The sequence below is a fragment of the Dufourea novaeangliae genome, unplaced genomic scaffold (genome assembly GCF_001272555.1).
Source record: "Dufourea novaeangliae isolate 0120121106 unplaced genomic scaffold, ASM127255v1 scaffold124, whole genome shotgun sequence".
In the NCBI taxonomy this organism is placed as follows: domain Eukaryota; kingdom Metazoa; phylum Arthropoda; class Insecta; order Hymenoptera; family Halictidae; genus Dufourea; species Dufourea novaeangliae.
The window spans coordinates 238,317-255,886 of NW_015374010.1; the positions used below are offsets into that span (position 1 = coordinate 238,317).

Sequence of the window (17,570 nt, forward strand, 5' to 3'; positions counted from 1 at the left end):
TTTATGGGGTGAAACCACCCCTTTGCCAGAATCATCCTCCGTATAATGATTTTCAGTATTTTTATACGAAAATGTTGTTCCCTGATACAAATTATTGCAAGTAAATATATAAAATAAATGATTGCTGTTCAATGAAATTCGGAAATTAAATCTCGTACAAAAAGTTTGTTCAGCATTTGCAATGCATTCTATTTTTTCAAGAGGATTCCGTCCCTTCTTGAATCGAGTATGTATGCACGTTGTGATAACGATCGTATTATTAATGAATAAAATAAATGATAAAATCGTTCATTACTTGAACGAATCGAAAATATTATCGAAATATGGACGCAATTTTGACGAAAGGAAATTTCTGTAAAATATTAACGATTTAATGATCTCTCGCGTACAATCGATAATTAATTAAATCTCCTTATGAAACTTTTATATTTCTATACACAAAAAAAAACATTTTTAATACCCGAAGTGTAGTAATTTTAGAGCCTTCTGCAACTTCAATTTCTGAGCATTTTCTTTACAAAAAACAAAAGGAACAGAAGAGCCAGTAAAGAAAAATATCGTTCGTTCGACACTATAATAATTGACAAACGCTTAAGATAATAAATTATATTTCGTAGAAATGACTCACCTTCAGTTCCTCCGAGAATTCGATTCAGGACTGCAACAACGATTCCGATTGCGACGCCATTGTTCGCGTCATGTCTGAAACACAAGATCGAGAGTAAGAAAGACAGTGGAATAACGAAGACTTCGTTCGCGCAACACGGTTCACTCTTAAGCAGTGAAGTTCGCGGGGGTTGGGCGAAGAAGGGGACCATCTTCAGAAGCGCAAAGTACGCCGTTTAACTTCCGAAAAGTGGAATTACAGAATAACGGGTACATAACAAGCCACATCGCGATCGAATTTGAATTTCCCTCAACTTTCGACACTGGACCCTCTTGCGCGGATCCTCTTAACGATATTTAAAGGGCACTCAAACTGCAGACGATGTCGCAATTAAGGACTCCGCCGGACGGAAGTTCTGCTTCCATAATGGTTCAACATTAACGGATATGTTCGTCGAAGTGATGAAATTGGTTATGATACCTTTGTGGACGAAAGATATCCTCTTCGTAATCAATTAAGTGTCGAATAACCGAAGCTCATCGATGTTATTTAGACTGCTGATGTGTGTTATGTAAATTCTAATCCTTGTTGATTAATTTTTGAAATAGGGACTTTAACTAGAACAGGTTCTATTTTGACCCTTGTATACTGTTCAATAAATTCTTCCATCACTATTCCTTGAATGTAACTTAGCCTAAGCGAGAATTTCTCATAATTCCGATTGTGCTCTGCACAACAGTCGACTGATATCGATACAAAATTTTTCTTACAATATACACGTTTTCGAGGCGTCAAACGTCCCACGATAAAACTGGTTCGTCCACACCACCACAACTGTAAAATGGAAACAGAGACCAAACTTAAACAGAAAAAATCTATCGATACAAAACAAAATAGAAACGCTCTTTTATGACACCCTGTACAAAGATATCCGATCGAAATCAGAACTGGGTATCGACGATAAATATGAAAAAAATTCGAAAGCAGCGGTGACCACCACTTCCCGATGCGACCAACGAGTGAAAAGTACTCGTTATCCTGCCGGACATCGTTCCACCAACCCAATAGCATCTCGTCGTCGCTCAGGTGGTCCAATTTGAGGTGACGCAAAGAGATAAAGGGAAGAACAAGCGGGTAGTACGAGGCAGAGGACACGAATCGTCGGCGGGTATATACGTAAAATTGATCCATATTAATAAGAACGTCGGTTCGCGTTCCCGGATTTTTGCATAAATTTGAATCGGCGTTCCGCGCGCTCGCGCTCGCGCACTGTCTCGCGGCAAGGGTTGCGAATTTGAATAATCGAGAATAATTCCCGAAGTTTTCTCTCGGTCGTGTAAACGGGGGAACAGGGTGGGGAGGCTCGTAATCAGCGGGCCGACATCGAAACATTTCATGATGTAACGTTACCACGGCGCAGCACGGATGTGCAGCTAATTAAACGGCCACCGCCGGGTATCAGGAGGGGGGGGGGGGATGAAAAAAGAAAAAATACGCTCGAGCTCGACGAATTTCCTTTCCAACCACCACCATCACTTCCCTTTCTTCGTTTTGTCCGGTTCCCTTTCGGTTTGGTACCGCCGGTGAACGCGGGGATCCGTCGTGTTTGCGATTTTAATGAATCTTAACCACGTGACGTCTCTCTCTTATTCTCTGTCGATATCTGTTTCGACCATTCTCGGGGCCCTATGGGTGAACACGTTCCTCGATCCTGATATTTTTCTACCCTGAGCGACGACGATTCAGAGCGGAGGAACGACGATTCACGGATCATTCTGCGCGTCTGCTGGGATTGTTAACCCTTTCGATATAGCTGCATCTGGCATGAAACGTATTTTACGATATGGTTGTACGGTACCGCACGCGTACTTTGGAGGAATATCACAGTTGATAATATTTCTGTGCGTTTAAATGTTGAATTGTAAATAATCTTTGAATAAAAACATGAGCGTTTAAAATAAAAAATTGAATCTATTTCAACGGTTTAAGAATTGTTTAACCCTTGTGTGGACAAACGGGTACCTATTTATATATCTATTTCCTATAACGATTTTTTATGTTCTTGTGAAAATATAGCGAAATCACTTCAGATCCTTATTGATTGGACGCTTTCACGTCGATGTACGTTTCCAAAATAAAAATGTAAGTAAAACACTATAAACATTAATGTACAGGGTAGTGTTACTTAAAGGGTTAATCGAGCGCAATTTATTTTGTAACATGAACGGAACGCAATGTGCCTGGGTGGCACTAAATTCATCGTAAGTGGTTTATTTTCATATCTATTTATCTGCGCTTAATTTCTCTAACCTAGACTGCTCCGTTTTCAAATCCATCGTGCTTTCATCTGTCTCTTCAAGGTCCACGCTGGTTCGAAGTCATTTGCATCGAATCGAAAGTGTCCAAACCTGTCTTTGAAAGAGTCCTATAGGGCCGAAAGTCATCTCTATATCAATATATAAAATGATCCATAACGGAGTCTTAAGATTGAAGAATCGTTAGTACGCAGTCTGAGGCTTCCCAATGTGTCCTACTTATCTACAAGCTAGCGTTCTAATTAATTCAGTAAAAAGTTGACTCTACATATAAACAATTGGCACGAAAAATAAATACCAAAGATTGCTGAATCGATGATAATACCCATATCAACAGCGTCCACCGTTCGATCGAGATTCAAGTTGCAAGAACGCCCGCAATGAACGTGGCCCGATCTTTTATCGCATAAAGGAGTACCACATTGTTGCATCAGACAGAAATATAATATGGTACGGCCGAGTACAAGAAACGATGCTTAACCGTTTTCATCTCGGTTATGCCGGGTAATCTGCGACCGTGGCGGCGGCGGCATCGTTCCTTCTCCCCGGGGCAGATTAAAGCGAATCTTATTATATCGAATGACGAGATCACGTGATCAATCACAAAAACACACAACGGAACTGTCGTGCCTCTAATATGAAGCGGAGGAAGACAGCGATACTCGAGGAACGGGGCCCACCCGTCGTGAACGTGGAATGTGGAACTGTACCGACAGGGCCGGCGATGCTTCTCTCTTCGCCCCTTATCGATCATTCCCTTCGTCTTCGTTTAAAACCATTTAGAATCTACTACGAAATGTAACGAAGAAATTCATACAATTTTTATTTTGCCCTGGTAATCGTGGAGAATGATTTCACCTCAATGAATCGTATTTTCGGCACGCTCTTTAGGGACTTCCCGTTTCCATCTGTCTGGTAGATTTTTACATTCATCGATATCAGGATATTTGTAACGGTATGAATTGCATTATATTTTCTAAACAGCCTATTTCCCAAAAAACAGTTCACGCACGTTAACTACCTTTTCGTACCCCAGTACACATACAATAAAAAAATCATCCACCTATCGGGTTGCGGTTAAACAATCTTCCTCGGCAAACTATTCCATTCGCCTCCCTCAACGCCCGGAGATATTCCCAAAAACGACTGTAAAAGTCACGAAAATTCGCCTGGAGTCCAGGGCGACGTCTCAGCGAGCGGGCGACGCGTTTAATTTTTTACACGAGGTTCATTCAGCTCCGATCGAGATCGACGCCGGGACCTGTTATTACGCCCCCGGAACGGCCTATTTACGACACCGTGGACGTCGCCCTCCCCACCATCCCTCCTCTTTCACGGCCAAATGAAATTTTTTCCTTTCACGAAATCCTGTTACCACTGGGACCTCCCCGAGCTTGTTCCGTGGCCCCTTGGTCTCCCTGTTCTCCCTGTTACGGCCTCTATCCCATTATAATTCCGAGCATGCACGCTCGTCGCTCGTACGTCCCTCCCGAGAGATGGAAGAGTGTAAAACGTCGGACACCTGGGCAGAGAGTTTAGCCGGGGGTATTGTCAAGAGACAAATATGAGTTAATACGTCATCCAGGGACCTATTCACGGGGCCCAGCGCCGACGAGAATGGCGATCACGAATTGGCCGGCGTATAAATGTGTTTTAATTGTTCCCGGTGCCCTCCCCTTTCGCCTCCCACCACCCAATTCGTCTCTCGCTTTCTCCATCGTTCCACGTCGTGTCCCCTTCTGGCACGTTTCGCTCTCCGGGTCTTCTCCGTCTAGGCTCTGGACCAGGTTCGAGGAACGCCGCGCGGCTCGCAGAGACGAGCCGAGAGATGTGGAACATAATAAGAGACGGCGTTTGAGAATTTTTCTATTATCTTGTTGGCGCAGGACCGGCCCTTTTGTTGCGGTGGAACCACGTGCCAGGGTCTATAGAGGCATTCGGTGATCCGTTGTGATTCATGATGATCAGCACGTGGAGATAGTGTTATTAGCAAAAATGTGGGGAATTTTTTATTTTTCGGTGATTGAACGTTGTGAGGATTTGTTGAGTTTTAGTGAGATTGCTTGCACCTTGACTGCCACAGTGAAAAAGGACGTATGTAGCCAGACATATTTTATTTCGTTTTTTGAGTCATCAATCGTCAAAAATATATGCGGTTAGTTAACAAAGGCTGTTTGTCTTGTTTTAAATTATACTGCGATATTTATTTTGCGTAAAAATTTTGTAACGTTATTTAAACTAGCTAGCCTCTTTGCAATGTCTCAACTATGAGTTATCTCGTAGTTGGCAGTCGACGTGTTAACATAGATAACGTGGGTGTGCTGGTACCTATAGTTAGGCGGTGTAAACGTTTGAGCATTTGTTGGCACCGTGTCTTCTGATCTATGGTTTAAAGGCGAAGTTTTTCGATGTATTAACGATTGTCAGTCGATGCTAGAAATTCAGGCATTGAAGACTATTTTATTTCTGAAATGACTAATACCCGATATTAATAACAAACGTGACCGATGTACTGAACGTAAGTTTCTGTAAGAAGCGAGGCAATAGTTTAACAATTCTTTCGAATGTTCCGATAGATCGATGCGATTCCGAATGAAGACATCAGGACGAACGTCTTCATAAAATCGCGAACAGTTACGGGTGAACAGATAGCACGAATTTATACCCTTCGAACATATTATCCTCGAAGACGTCGGTGCTCATTTAAACTGGCATTATTTCAGCCGCCACACTTCAGTTATGAGCCATCGAACGTTCAAGCCGCCTTACTTCCCCGGTCATCGTTCCTGTTTATCACGCGGAGGATATACCTCGAGGCATCGGCGATCATCTCGAGGGATGAAGAAAAAGCGACCGGCAGATCCCTTTGGGCACGGGGAACGAAAACAAAATGAGAATTGTCGCCACCGATACGACTGAAACTTTTTTACTACTTGTGATGAAAAAAATATTTCGTCATTTTCACTTGATTGAACATAGTAATTCCAATTTTTATCATAAAATAATATTTCTTCTTGAATGAGTAAACATTTTGCAGACAATTATTTAATCTCATGAATTGTTTAAAGGTCAGGATAAAATTGTGCCCATCTCTGGGTCAAATACACCTATCGATGAAATTGCTCACTTCATGTTCAACGACCTAATGTGTATTTCGCCAAAGAAAATCTTACAAAGGATAATCTAAAAATTAATTACGATCATTAGTACAATAAAGATATCACGTTTATCTTCCACTACCCCGAAAAAAGATTATATCTGACGCTTATGTACATAAATATCTATTACTTTAAGTATTCGCGTGATTGTGAACGCACAGAGAGATGTATGGTCACATTACACAGACACGAGTGATATGGGTAGGAGCTCGTTGTCCGTAGCGTATCTTTGCATTGACATGATGGACGGCCGACGTGGAATTAACAATCTTATCCGGTCATTAATCCTGACATGCGCATATAACGGCCGCGCCTAACGCGTAACCTATTAATTAAATTAGGTTTATCTAGGTGTTCTTTCGCATTGCTCGTGTATCTCCAGGTGGGCCCAGGAATCGTTCTGCCCACGATTTTATTCTGAGATACCGAGTCTTTCTCTAGAGCTAAAAAGTCATTAATATAGATTTCAATCTAATTAAGAGTTTGATAAAATTGAAGGAGGTTTGTACTTTGTTAGGACCCTCGAATAAAGTAACGAAACTTTTAATTGATTCCAGTTTTTGTAAATTAGGCTACATTTGTATAAACATTCAGTCCAGTCATCAATTTTCCGATAAGAAATAAATACAAACTGGGTCGTGGCCCCCGATTATGTAGAAGCTTCTCTTCATCTGCTGGACAAAATCGCTCGAGAATCTGCTTCGCGTATGCCTCGTGGAACGAGAATATAGTCAACAAGGTAGATATAAATTTGTCCAGGTAATATCGCTCGCCCTCTAGACCAGCGTGATCGATTAGTCTCTTGGTCACCCGCCTCCTTTTAATATCGTCGATAGGATATATGTACATATACACCGTGGCAGCAACGCGATATATGTAAATTTAATTATACGTTTGATGTGCCGTCGCTCGCTCGGAGGATCATGCGTCGTTTAGTCGCGTGGGCAGCCTTGAATTGAAATTCTTTGCGTAACCGATTGTTCTATCGTTGGATCGGGCTTTGTGTGTTGCGTATATACCGGTGACTCGAAATAAGAAGGCATGTAAGCAGCACCGCGTGGATACAGAAAAAGCTTCTGATGAAGAAAGGACCTTTCCAATTATTATTTTTTCGGGGAGGTCCATGGATATATACTTCCTGCTTTGATGATTATTTCTGGTCTACTTTAACCAACACCTTCAACGTGTCCCAGATACATCTAGTCAGACTGCAGAAAATTATACTCAGTTTCCTTTAATATGGATTAAATGGTATGGACCAAAGACATATTCTTAGGTATCCACATGAGAGCAAACAATCGGGAGTAGCTACCACGCTTGCGTCCACTTGGGAGTAGGCATCCATGAGTAGCTCACAATGAGTTATGCTTTCTACAGTAGAAGCAATACCTGCATCCACTAGCACGGTCCTACTTTAGAGAGCCAATGTCTGTCAAGCGAACACCTAGCACTAACCCAAATCTGTTGACATAGGTGGTGGCTTACCCCATGAAGCCTTTACTACAATTAGGACACTAATTATCGAAGGTAATGGTACACTTTTCGTACGTCTTGGTACGTCGAAACGGTGGATGGAAAGAGGCGAGGTGTCCGCTTGTCACGTCGGATCACGAAGTTTGATTCTAGGGGATTAACGCGGAACGGAGAAAACAGAAAAAGAACGAGGTGGTAATGGGCAGGAAACTCGTGTCCTCGAGAAAATAATCTCGGGGAGATTAGGCGAGTCGTTTAGTGGAACAGCACGCTCCATTCAGATGCAAATATCTGTCAACAGGTACCCGGGCTCTGTTCTGTGCTTACGCGGGATACGCTCTTTTGAAGCCCTCCGTGTCTTCTCACTCTCTCTTTCTCTCTTTCACGTGTCGGAAATTTTAAAAACGATTAACCCTTCTGACGCTAAGAGGCTTTTTACCCGGTAAGCATACTGATTCGTCGGCCCGAAAAGCGACTGGGAATCTCCTCGTGATGCTGTTTAGCATTGTTCCTTCGTATAGATTTACGGACAGCGGTCGTTCCGAGGAAATTGTTGATGTATCCGAACGGTCAAAGATCATTCAGAGTTGAATGCGTTCAATTCGATATTAAAGCGAATGGAAAACATTCCGAAAGGAGTCATTCCACTCAATTTGAGAATGAACCTTCGTTTCGTTCGATTCCTCGCTTTCGGTAAATGGGCCTATATTGAACCAGATTTTCAATACCTAAGCTAATATCTATACTAATAATGCAATACCTAACTAACTTTCTACCTTGTGATGATTCAATTTTACTGTCATTGATCCCACAAACATCTGTATCCCCCAAGTTCTTTCTATCCTCCTACTTCGACCACAATTCATAGGTCAATGAAGTCTTATACCAATCCACAGACCAAGATTAATTTTTCCCACAAAATATCAAACGAACATCCAACTTTTTCTGGAACACTTTCGTCCTATTTTCCAGTGTTCGCCGACTAAGGACATCGAAAAGGATCGCCCGTGTCGGTCCCAACGCAATCAACCCGTCCTTCCTGTCCTGTTTAAGGATCTTCGAGGCCTCGCCACGATGTTTCCCGTCCCTACCGTCCACGATTATTCCGTCGGAATTTCCGAGAAAACAGATGAAAATCTCACAAACGGCGAATGCAAACCAGTCGCGCGCGTTGTCGCCGTTTCTTCCTTTCGTTCCTGGTCGCGTCGGTCCGTTCGTTCCGTTCGAGACCGTAGCCTCGAAGATCGTATCGGTGTATGTATATGTACGTGGTCGTGCTGGAAACGGTCTAAAGGGGCGACTAATGCGTCCCCGACGACTTCTAACGAATCTGCCGTACGATTTAAAGGAGTTGACTGCTGCACTCCGGAGCAAGCGACCCGAGTGTTTGCGAAGCAATGGATGTGAGAGAGAGGGAGAGAGAGAAAGAGGGAGATAGAAGGTCAGAGCCGCCGCGCCTCTAGTCATTGGAATAAGATTAACAGGAAATCGTATTTTGCACCTGCTCGCCCTGCCACAGACCTATATCTCCCTCGGCCAGCAACCTCTCTCTCTCTCTCTGTCTGCCCACAATTACACGTTTAATCTCGACGCACCATGTACAGGATAATAAACAATGCTGCGTTGAGTTGGTCCTTTTTGGAAAGCGTACAGAACTGTTTGCGTGGTTATATCGTTGAATTCTGTTTGGCGACAAATATTTGGTATCGCGTGACTATAAACTGTAATTCGACGTAGCCAGATCGGTATATCGATGGAATCCGGGATATCGAAAAATGTTTGTATTTTAAGAACGAAAGGTCTTAAAACGTCGTGCTTGACAGTATTGCGAATCGATTGCTTGGCAGATTTGTGAATTCTTTGGATTCTCGAGAGTATTGAATATTAAGTCCCCTAAGTACTGTATTTTCTCTTGACTGAAAATTCATGCGGATCATGCAACGGTACCATGAAGATCAATCATTAGAGGTGTGGAGGTTGTTGATGATTAATATGTTCTCGATTCTTTCTCAGTATCGAGTGTCATAGGTCATTCGAAACTATGCATCTAGTCTCGTGTACCACCGATAGTCACTCGCTATTCACACCAGTCAGTCATCCGTAACTTTCCAATCCGTCTTACTATTAATGTGTTCAGTAGCTAAGGGAATCGACACAGCAGGAACTACCAACATGAACAAACTTATTATCCGTACCAACATACATACACACACATACATCGATCACAGTTCTGTTTTGTAAATACCATCACCGTGAATTCGTGTACAGAGTCGAACAGATCCCGGTGGAAAGATCGTCCGGGGCCCGTGGGCCCTCCTGGAACCATGGAAGCATAATTTTTACGGTGACCTCGCTCAAACCGAGAAGAGGACCGCAGGTATTTACGATGGCACTCGACCGGTGACATGGGTTTCTGAGACCAATGAATTTTAATTCCTCCAACGGGGCCCGTGGGCCCTCGTTCTTTCGGGGTCCAATGGAGGCCCCCGTGGCAGCCCCGCTGCGACACCAGAACGATGATTTAATATTTTAAGAAAATGAGGGGTCCACCCTTAATTTAAGCTCGCCGTAGATGGGACCGTGTTCCTGGCAGCGGGAGACCCAGAAAGCCATTACCCAGATATTCGATTCGACAGTTCGGAGGATGCTTTCGTATATAGCAGTCTCCCTCCACCTAACCTCCCCACTTCCAACACACCACCCACTTCTTCAGTCGTCCTCCTCTTCTTTCCTTTTCAATAATCCCTCTTCACGAGGCTTACGATGCTTCGGACACGCGATCAAGATTCGTAGATTTCGTGTATAAACGACGAAGATGAACGCACCGCTCCAACATAAGGGACAGAGTCCAGCGATCTCGAAGAAAATGGCGAAATGGCACTCGAAGCGGACATTGGTTCTATGCCCGTTGGATTTACTGGTATACAGAGTGTCTCCAATTTAAATGTTAATACTTCAGGAACGTGGAGAGGACAGATAAACTAAAAAAAGAAGTCCTTTAGAGATTTGGTCCGTTTTGCTCCATTATGGAAAAAAATTACTAAACAGGAAAAAGTTTCCGTTCTTCCACTTATTTATTCATGTTATTATCTATATAATGATGAATAAAATTTAAATAAGATTTTATTTAAATTTCGTTTAAGATTTTTAAGCAAAATGTTTTTTCGAAGCCAATTAACTCAAGAGAGTAACTAATAGGTTGAATCGTAGGTGCAGTGAATCAAATATCACGAGAATAATTTCTAGCTACAATTTTTGCGATATTTTCCGAAACGGAGTAAAAACATGAAAATCCCCAATCGACTTCTTTTCTTAGTTTTATCGATCCCCTACACACTCCCGATGTTTTGACGTTTAAATTGGGGATACACTCTATACAGAGAGAGAGGTTCTGAACATTTGAACCGTATCATGAGTCTGTTTCTTAGAGACTACTCTATTGAACACGTTTGAATTGATCTATGTTCGTAAAGAATACTCAAGAGGAACACAAGTGTACCAATTATATATGCAATACTAATCGATGAACAAGTCAACACTTTTGTAACAAGTATGCGATTCACTATACAACACTCCAATACATTAAAACGAATATTTCATTACCCTATTCGACATCGTGGATAAACCAACAAGTGTTTAAATGATCCTACAAGGGACAAATATTTTTCGTTAATTTTTCAAACTATAGTACAAAATATAATATATGTACCACGAATTTAATACAAACGAAGTGCGAAAAATACGACGATGGCCCATCCCGCGCAGCCACGGTCCGTAGGAGCACGCATTCCACGCACGTGAAGGGCCCCGAACACCGGGGCCTTAGGACTCGACTCGACGTCGAGGAGAGGGTGTACGGAGACGGTGGAGGGGGAAGGGGGACCGCGCGACAAAGGACATTCTAGGGGGCGATTCCTCCCTGCCCCCTCCCCCCCCCCAACCGAGCGGTGTTTTTTTTCTTCATCCTTTTCCTCCTTACCTGAGAGACCGCGGGACCACAGCGTCTCGACGTTGCCGGTTCGACGACTCCGGGGTCTTATGCTCCGCACCTACAGGGCCCCGAGGGGACCTTATCTCGGGCCCACGCAACGGCACGTCATGCTACGCTATTTTTTTCGATTGATCGAACTTCAGAGAAAACGGATGTCGACACCGCGGTGCACCCGACTTTTTTCCGGTCAGCGTCTGCTTCCCCCACCCCTTTTTCATCTATTTTTTTTTTGCGTCCAGGAACTCTTTACACGGTGTATTGTTGTCGGTGGATACGGTGTGATCCGACAGATTTCGCTCCACGCCCGGGAATATCAATTAAGAGACGTTCCATCGTTCACGGTTACCTGTGAAACGGACGTCGGATAAAGGCGCGTACGAAATTGGAGTTGTTGAAAGGGCAGCTACCGTTTCGATGCAGAGAACAGGGGAGGAATGTGTGTTAGGAGTGTAAATGGGAAATAATGTAACAGCAATTGGAGTGCATCAGGGGAGAATACAGAGATGACTTTCCAGGTTTCTGTCGAGTTGCTGTTGGAACAAGATTATCGACAGATTACGATGAAGCTTCGTGGTTTTTTTTTTTGTAATTCACGTATGGTATCTCTTAAGTTCAAGGTCCGTTCCTTTAAATTGTGTTAATTTCAAGCAGAAGCAGTTTCGTTAGATATTTTGTTCAGGAAGACGGAAATCGAATCGAATAAACTTGAACATATCGACTAAAAACGAACCATAAATCAGAACGTATATACTGCTGTTCAATGAACGATGATTAGGTGCTACGACTGGTAATCAGGTGGATATTGTACGTCGATTGATTAATGGAAATTGAATTTATAGAAGTTGTATGCAGTTTTCGTTGAACTGGATCTTCAAATGAAATACAGAAATTGAAACACAATCATTTACCTGTCGAAAATAATATGTATACCAGCAATATCTAATACACTAGCCTGACCAATATTCGACAAAAGATCGTAAAAGATCGTATCAAAAGAAGTGTTTTCAAGGTCTCACCATCATAGACGTCAACACGAAAAGAAGAAAAAGAATAATCGCGATCCCACGTAGTCGGTCCATAAACGACTCTAATTCGGTAGTGGAAGACCAAGTATGGGTTTATCCGAGGCGACTCTAACGATCGTTACCTTCGACGGAAGACCTGGCCTGGACCAATGACCGGTATTCCATCGAGCCCACGGTGGATACACCCAATTCCTCGTCGATGTAATTGAAACGTAACCCCATTGTTAAGGCGTAATTGACTGACACCGTGCAGCCTCTTGCCTCTTACCTTAGCCGTGCGCTGACTCGATCCCGATCGAGCTTGTGGGGGCAAAAACACCAATCAGGATGCCGCGGGCAAAAAACCGAGCCGGTGAAACGACTAGCTTCGGCTCTAACTTCCCTCTCCTCGTCACCGTTGCTCCCTCGATTTCTCTTACTTCCTCTCTTCTAGTCGTCCCTTCGTGTAATCCTCGGACAGCCACTTCCAGAAAGGGGGAGAACGATCGGCTCTCGTCACCGCGACAAAACCGTTCTATTCTTTCTCCCCCTCCCTTGGGGGGAGAGGAAGAGGGAGTCGATAACTCGATCGTCCGATAGCCAGACTCGATTTGTCAGACCATGGTCCCCGGGACTTATCGTTTTCGACCGTTTCCCTAGCTGAAAAAACCGCTCGTTATCGCGAGTGATCGAGGATCGGTGCGAAAAGTCGCGTTACCGTTACACAGAACGCGCCGTCGTGAGAAGGGGGAGACAGGTTTTCGAGCGCGAAACCCGCATACACGCAGATGGTGAACGCCGATAAGCGTGGAGGCGCAAGGCAAGAAAGTGTCGTCTTTATGCGCCGAAGGGAACGTTTCGGGTCGATGATTATTGTCCACCGGGCAGCCAGGCCTGATCGAGAATCGCAAAAAGTTAATAAAGACCTCCGAAAACCCCGTCCAAGCCGCCTGAACACCGCCACGTAAACGATCCCCCTCCCCACTTCTCACCTGCCCTCCTTGGGGCGGTCTCTGCGCGGTGTAACCAACGTCCACGTCCTTGTGAAGTTTTAGCAATCCAAAGGCGATCGTTTAAAGCCGCGCGCCACTTTTTTGTGAAGTTTTATTTACTCGTGGAATGCGGTTTTCGGTTCATGAATGGTTAAGCGTTAAGTATCCCGGGCCTAATTGTATGGAAATAGAAAATGGGGTACAGTTTCGGGTCTTTTTGGATCGTAGATATGTACTTGACTTACTTCTGTGGAACAATAACTTTTAATTTTCACCCTAATTTAAGCCGTTCATCGATAAAGAGTATTTAATGGCCATCAGTTAACAGGACAATTGGAAATACGAGGCATCCCCGTGATCAAGTTCGCCTAAGAAGCCCCGTGTTGAAACTGGGGGTGTATTCGAGCATGCAAGCACATACACACACCCCCCACACCCCCGCGCGATATGCAAGGTTAGGGAGAAGGGGCTATAGAAGCTATCTTAGATCGAACGGAGTCCAATTACCGACGTTATTAATTAATCCCCTACCCTTGCCCGACCGGACCATCGTCTACTCGCTTCCATTCTCAACCCCATCGTCGCCCCGTCTGTCCGCCGTAGATACCTGGCCAGAGGATATCCCCCTCCAGCGTGGCCCCGTACTCCATTACCGTTCCTCGGTCCTCGAGAGCTCTGGAGGTCCTTTAAACACGTGCTCCGACCTACGATCTTGGGGGCCCATTATCTCGTCGATGAATTTTCTGCGATTGAATGTTATGAAGACGTACCGACGGGGGTGGGAGGGGGCGTGTCCCGCGGATATAGGAGGTAAATTATCGGAACTGTTACATGGGAATAATTTTTTTTTGTTAAGTCGATCTATGTGGAAGTTTCTTGTTTTCGTAACATGTCATAGGATACATCTGAGAATATTCCTATGACCATTACAATCCGTTCTATGGAAGAAAAGTGATATCGAAGCCAGCCCATTTCTGTCACGCCTTCGAATCGCCCGTATGGACAACGCGTCGATGAACAGTTTGCGTTACCATCCGCCTAGCACCGGGAGAAACAGCGATTACCGTAATGCAAGAAAACGAGACCGCTGATAGGGGCCATTAATAGAGCCTTGAGAGTAGGCTGTCCGCGGGTATCTACTCTCGTGTTGGCCGTCATCTACTGGTCTCGAGGGACAAGCTCTACCCGCGATGTAATTTCGAAACGATCGTCCGAACGGCGTCAGGAACACCTCGAGCGGATCCCGTTCGGCGTCGATGAGAATTAAGTCACTAACAGGCCTGGTTTCGAATATATTCGAAAAATATTCGTCGATGTAGCTAAATTGTCCTCTTAATGGGCCTTAATGATATTTAAATTGTGTGTCGGTCACAGGATGGCGGTGGGAAAAACCGATTCCCGGCCGGATACACGATTATCCGCGGGGCCTTGTGGCCACCTTTTCTTTTCTGTCCTCGTCTTGTCATCGTCATTAGCGTCCCGCGCGTCGACTCCGCGATATATACATACATATATAAGGGAGTTGATGCGTTTATACGAGGTAAACAGTGCGTGGACGTGATTTAATTGAAACCCGAGGTGGCTCCGGCGGCGGCGACGGCGGCGCGGCAGCGCACCTCTCGCCCGGGACTCTCTGGTTGTATGACTCACAGAGTGCTCAGTCAAGAAGTCCATTGACTTGCCGAGTGACGTAAGCAATTAGTGCGCTGTTTTGTTTGCGCGAGTACACACGGCTTAAAGTTGTTTGAGTTCGAGTTCGAGTGGTGCACGGTTAGGCTCTGTGACTCGCCTCAAACCCTTCTTCCAACAACTTACTCCCCCACCTCGGGACACAGGGAACCTACAACCTTCACTCTCTTTCTTTTGTTTCCTCCTCTTCTACTTCTTCTTCTTCCTCCTCCTCCTCCTCTTGCTCCTCGTCGCCCTCTTTCCGCTTATACTTCTCCTTTCTTTGCCCCCCCATCCGTGTTCCCGTTCTTCTTTTTCTTCTCTTGATCGGACCTTTTAACTTCTCTCGCGATCCCCACTCCTCTTTTCTCCTTGCCACCAGGCCGCTTTGTCTTTGCCACGGACCCCGTTTTCCCTAAATCTACCGCATGCTCTCTGGTAGTGGTTCTGGAATATGACTCGAGCAATTACAGCGAATTATTACGCGTTGATCCTGTAAGCGGATCCGAGTAATTGCTTTAGCAATCGGGGCCCTCCGACCGGAAAGGCGCTTCATGCGATCAGGAAAGTTACTGGCCCCGTAGTTTCATCAACAGCTGGGGTAACGAAGCACGAGTTTTTGTTTCGTTTTACTTGGAATACTCTATCGCGACAACGAAGAGAGAAAACGATGACCTCGAGAAGCCTTTACTCTATACCTTGAAAAGGGTGACACGGGAAATAAAGTACGTATGTATATTTTTTTTAGAAAATATTTTCGTGTGGTGGTAAGAAGACTGATGGATATTGGCCTGGAAGTCAACGCGGTAAAATCATAGAAGAACCACATCACACTTCACGAGTATATTTCCTCGAGAGTACCACCATCGTATTTTCAATACAAGGCCAATTCAATTAAATCTACCGCAATCGTAATGATTTTCATTTCAAACCACGCACTGGACCGTCAACTTCCAGACTAAGTATAGTTTATTAATAGCAGTGCTTTCATCTACCCTAGAAATATCCGAATAAAGTTCCACCCAACTCTGCAGTCAGCACGTACCACTTATCGTTAGCGATCCCAGCTATTTATCGTCGACCAAGGATCCAACGTGAAGCGCAACACTACAGTCCCGATCAATCAAAGGGCAACGATGATCGTCAGTAGCGCGGACAGTCGGGGACGACCGATAAACCGACAATAGGAACCTGTTGAGTCACATAAGCGACGGTGGTTCCCGACCACGAGCTGCCCGTAGCGGACACCTACCTCCCTCCCATCTGGGTTTACCTGGCCAGACCAAGAATCCACCGGGTCTGAACACAATTCTTTCGTGCGCGTTATCGCCAGTCTCTCGTTCAGCGGCGCGTTTTGAAGCCGGCGAGGGTACCTCGGCCGCGTGCGCGCGACAGAAGGGCGCGACTTTTCACGTGTTTCCGAGAAGGAGTTTGCACGTTAAACAGTCCCTCGGCCTTAAACGGGCTGCCCCGACACGGTCCTGGCCGACAACTTCCTGAGATAAGACCGCGCCCGATAGAGGCATAAACTCCGGCTCTCTCCAGCACGCCTCGGCCCGCTCCGTCGAGGCGGAGACCCTCTCTATCTTATCTAACTACAAACAAGAATTACGTTTGCCGCGTAATCTCCGGCCGACTCGCGATTTATTGCACGAAACTGGCCCGGGTAGGGCCCCGCGAAATCGTAAGATCGCACGCGTCAAGATTCCTCCCCACTCCTGTTGAACGATGAAGAAACGAAACACTTCTTCCGTCCCGAGTGGGCCCCAGTTGACGGGCACCGCTCTTATATAAGGATGATTTAACTGGCCCGTTTTTTGGGCCCACCCCCACCCTAGTTCCTTCGTTCCTGGAATGAATTTCACGCGTCGTTCGTGTACATTTTGTCTGTTGTATATCGCGTTGGGGATTATTTGCGGGTGTAATTAACATTGCGACAGGGAACTCGAATTTGTTCCAGGTGAAATAAGTTTGGGCTGGCTGGGTCTTGATAATGGTGTCTGTGTTCTTAATGCTGTTGGTTCCTGTGTTTGTTTAGGTGTTTCGTGAGGGTTATTCGGGGGGATAAGATGATGGTTTTTGGAAAGGCGATTCGTGTGGTAAAAGTGTGGAATGTTAAGGGACTGATGTTATGTGTGCAATGTCGATGTTGGTATGGATTAGAGTACACTACTGGTTAGTACGTTGTTAGAAAGACGAATTATTGGGGTATTGGAAAGTAATGTTTTTTCGTAATAAACTTTACTGCCATTTTCGAAATATAAATGGAAAGTATTAATAACTGAAATAGTTTCCATCGTTTTCGATAACCATCTCCTTGGTTACGTTAGTGTATATAGGCACTCGAACAAAGAATTCCTTC

The 17,570-nt window shown here is 44.7% G+C and overlaps 1 long non-coding RNA gene across 1 annotated transcript in view; it reads right to left on the minus strand.

The window, feature by feature from the left end:
• Window positions 1–681: 681 nt before the first annotated feature.
• LOC107188478 overlaps window positions 682–17,570 on the minus strand; it is an 85,653-nt gene continuing 68,764 nt past the window's right edge. Inside the window, exon 3 of the long non-coding RNA XR_001516220.1 lies at window positions 682–702. This is a non-coding gene — a long non-coding RNA (uncharacterized LOC107188478). The remainder of the gene's footprint in view (window positions 703–17,570) is intronic.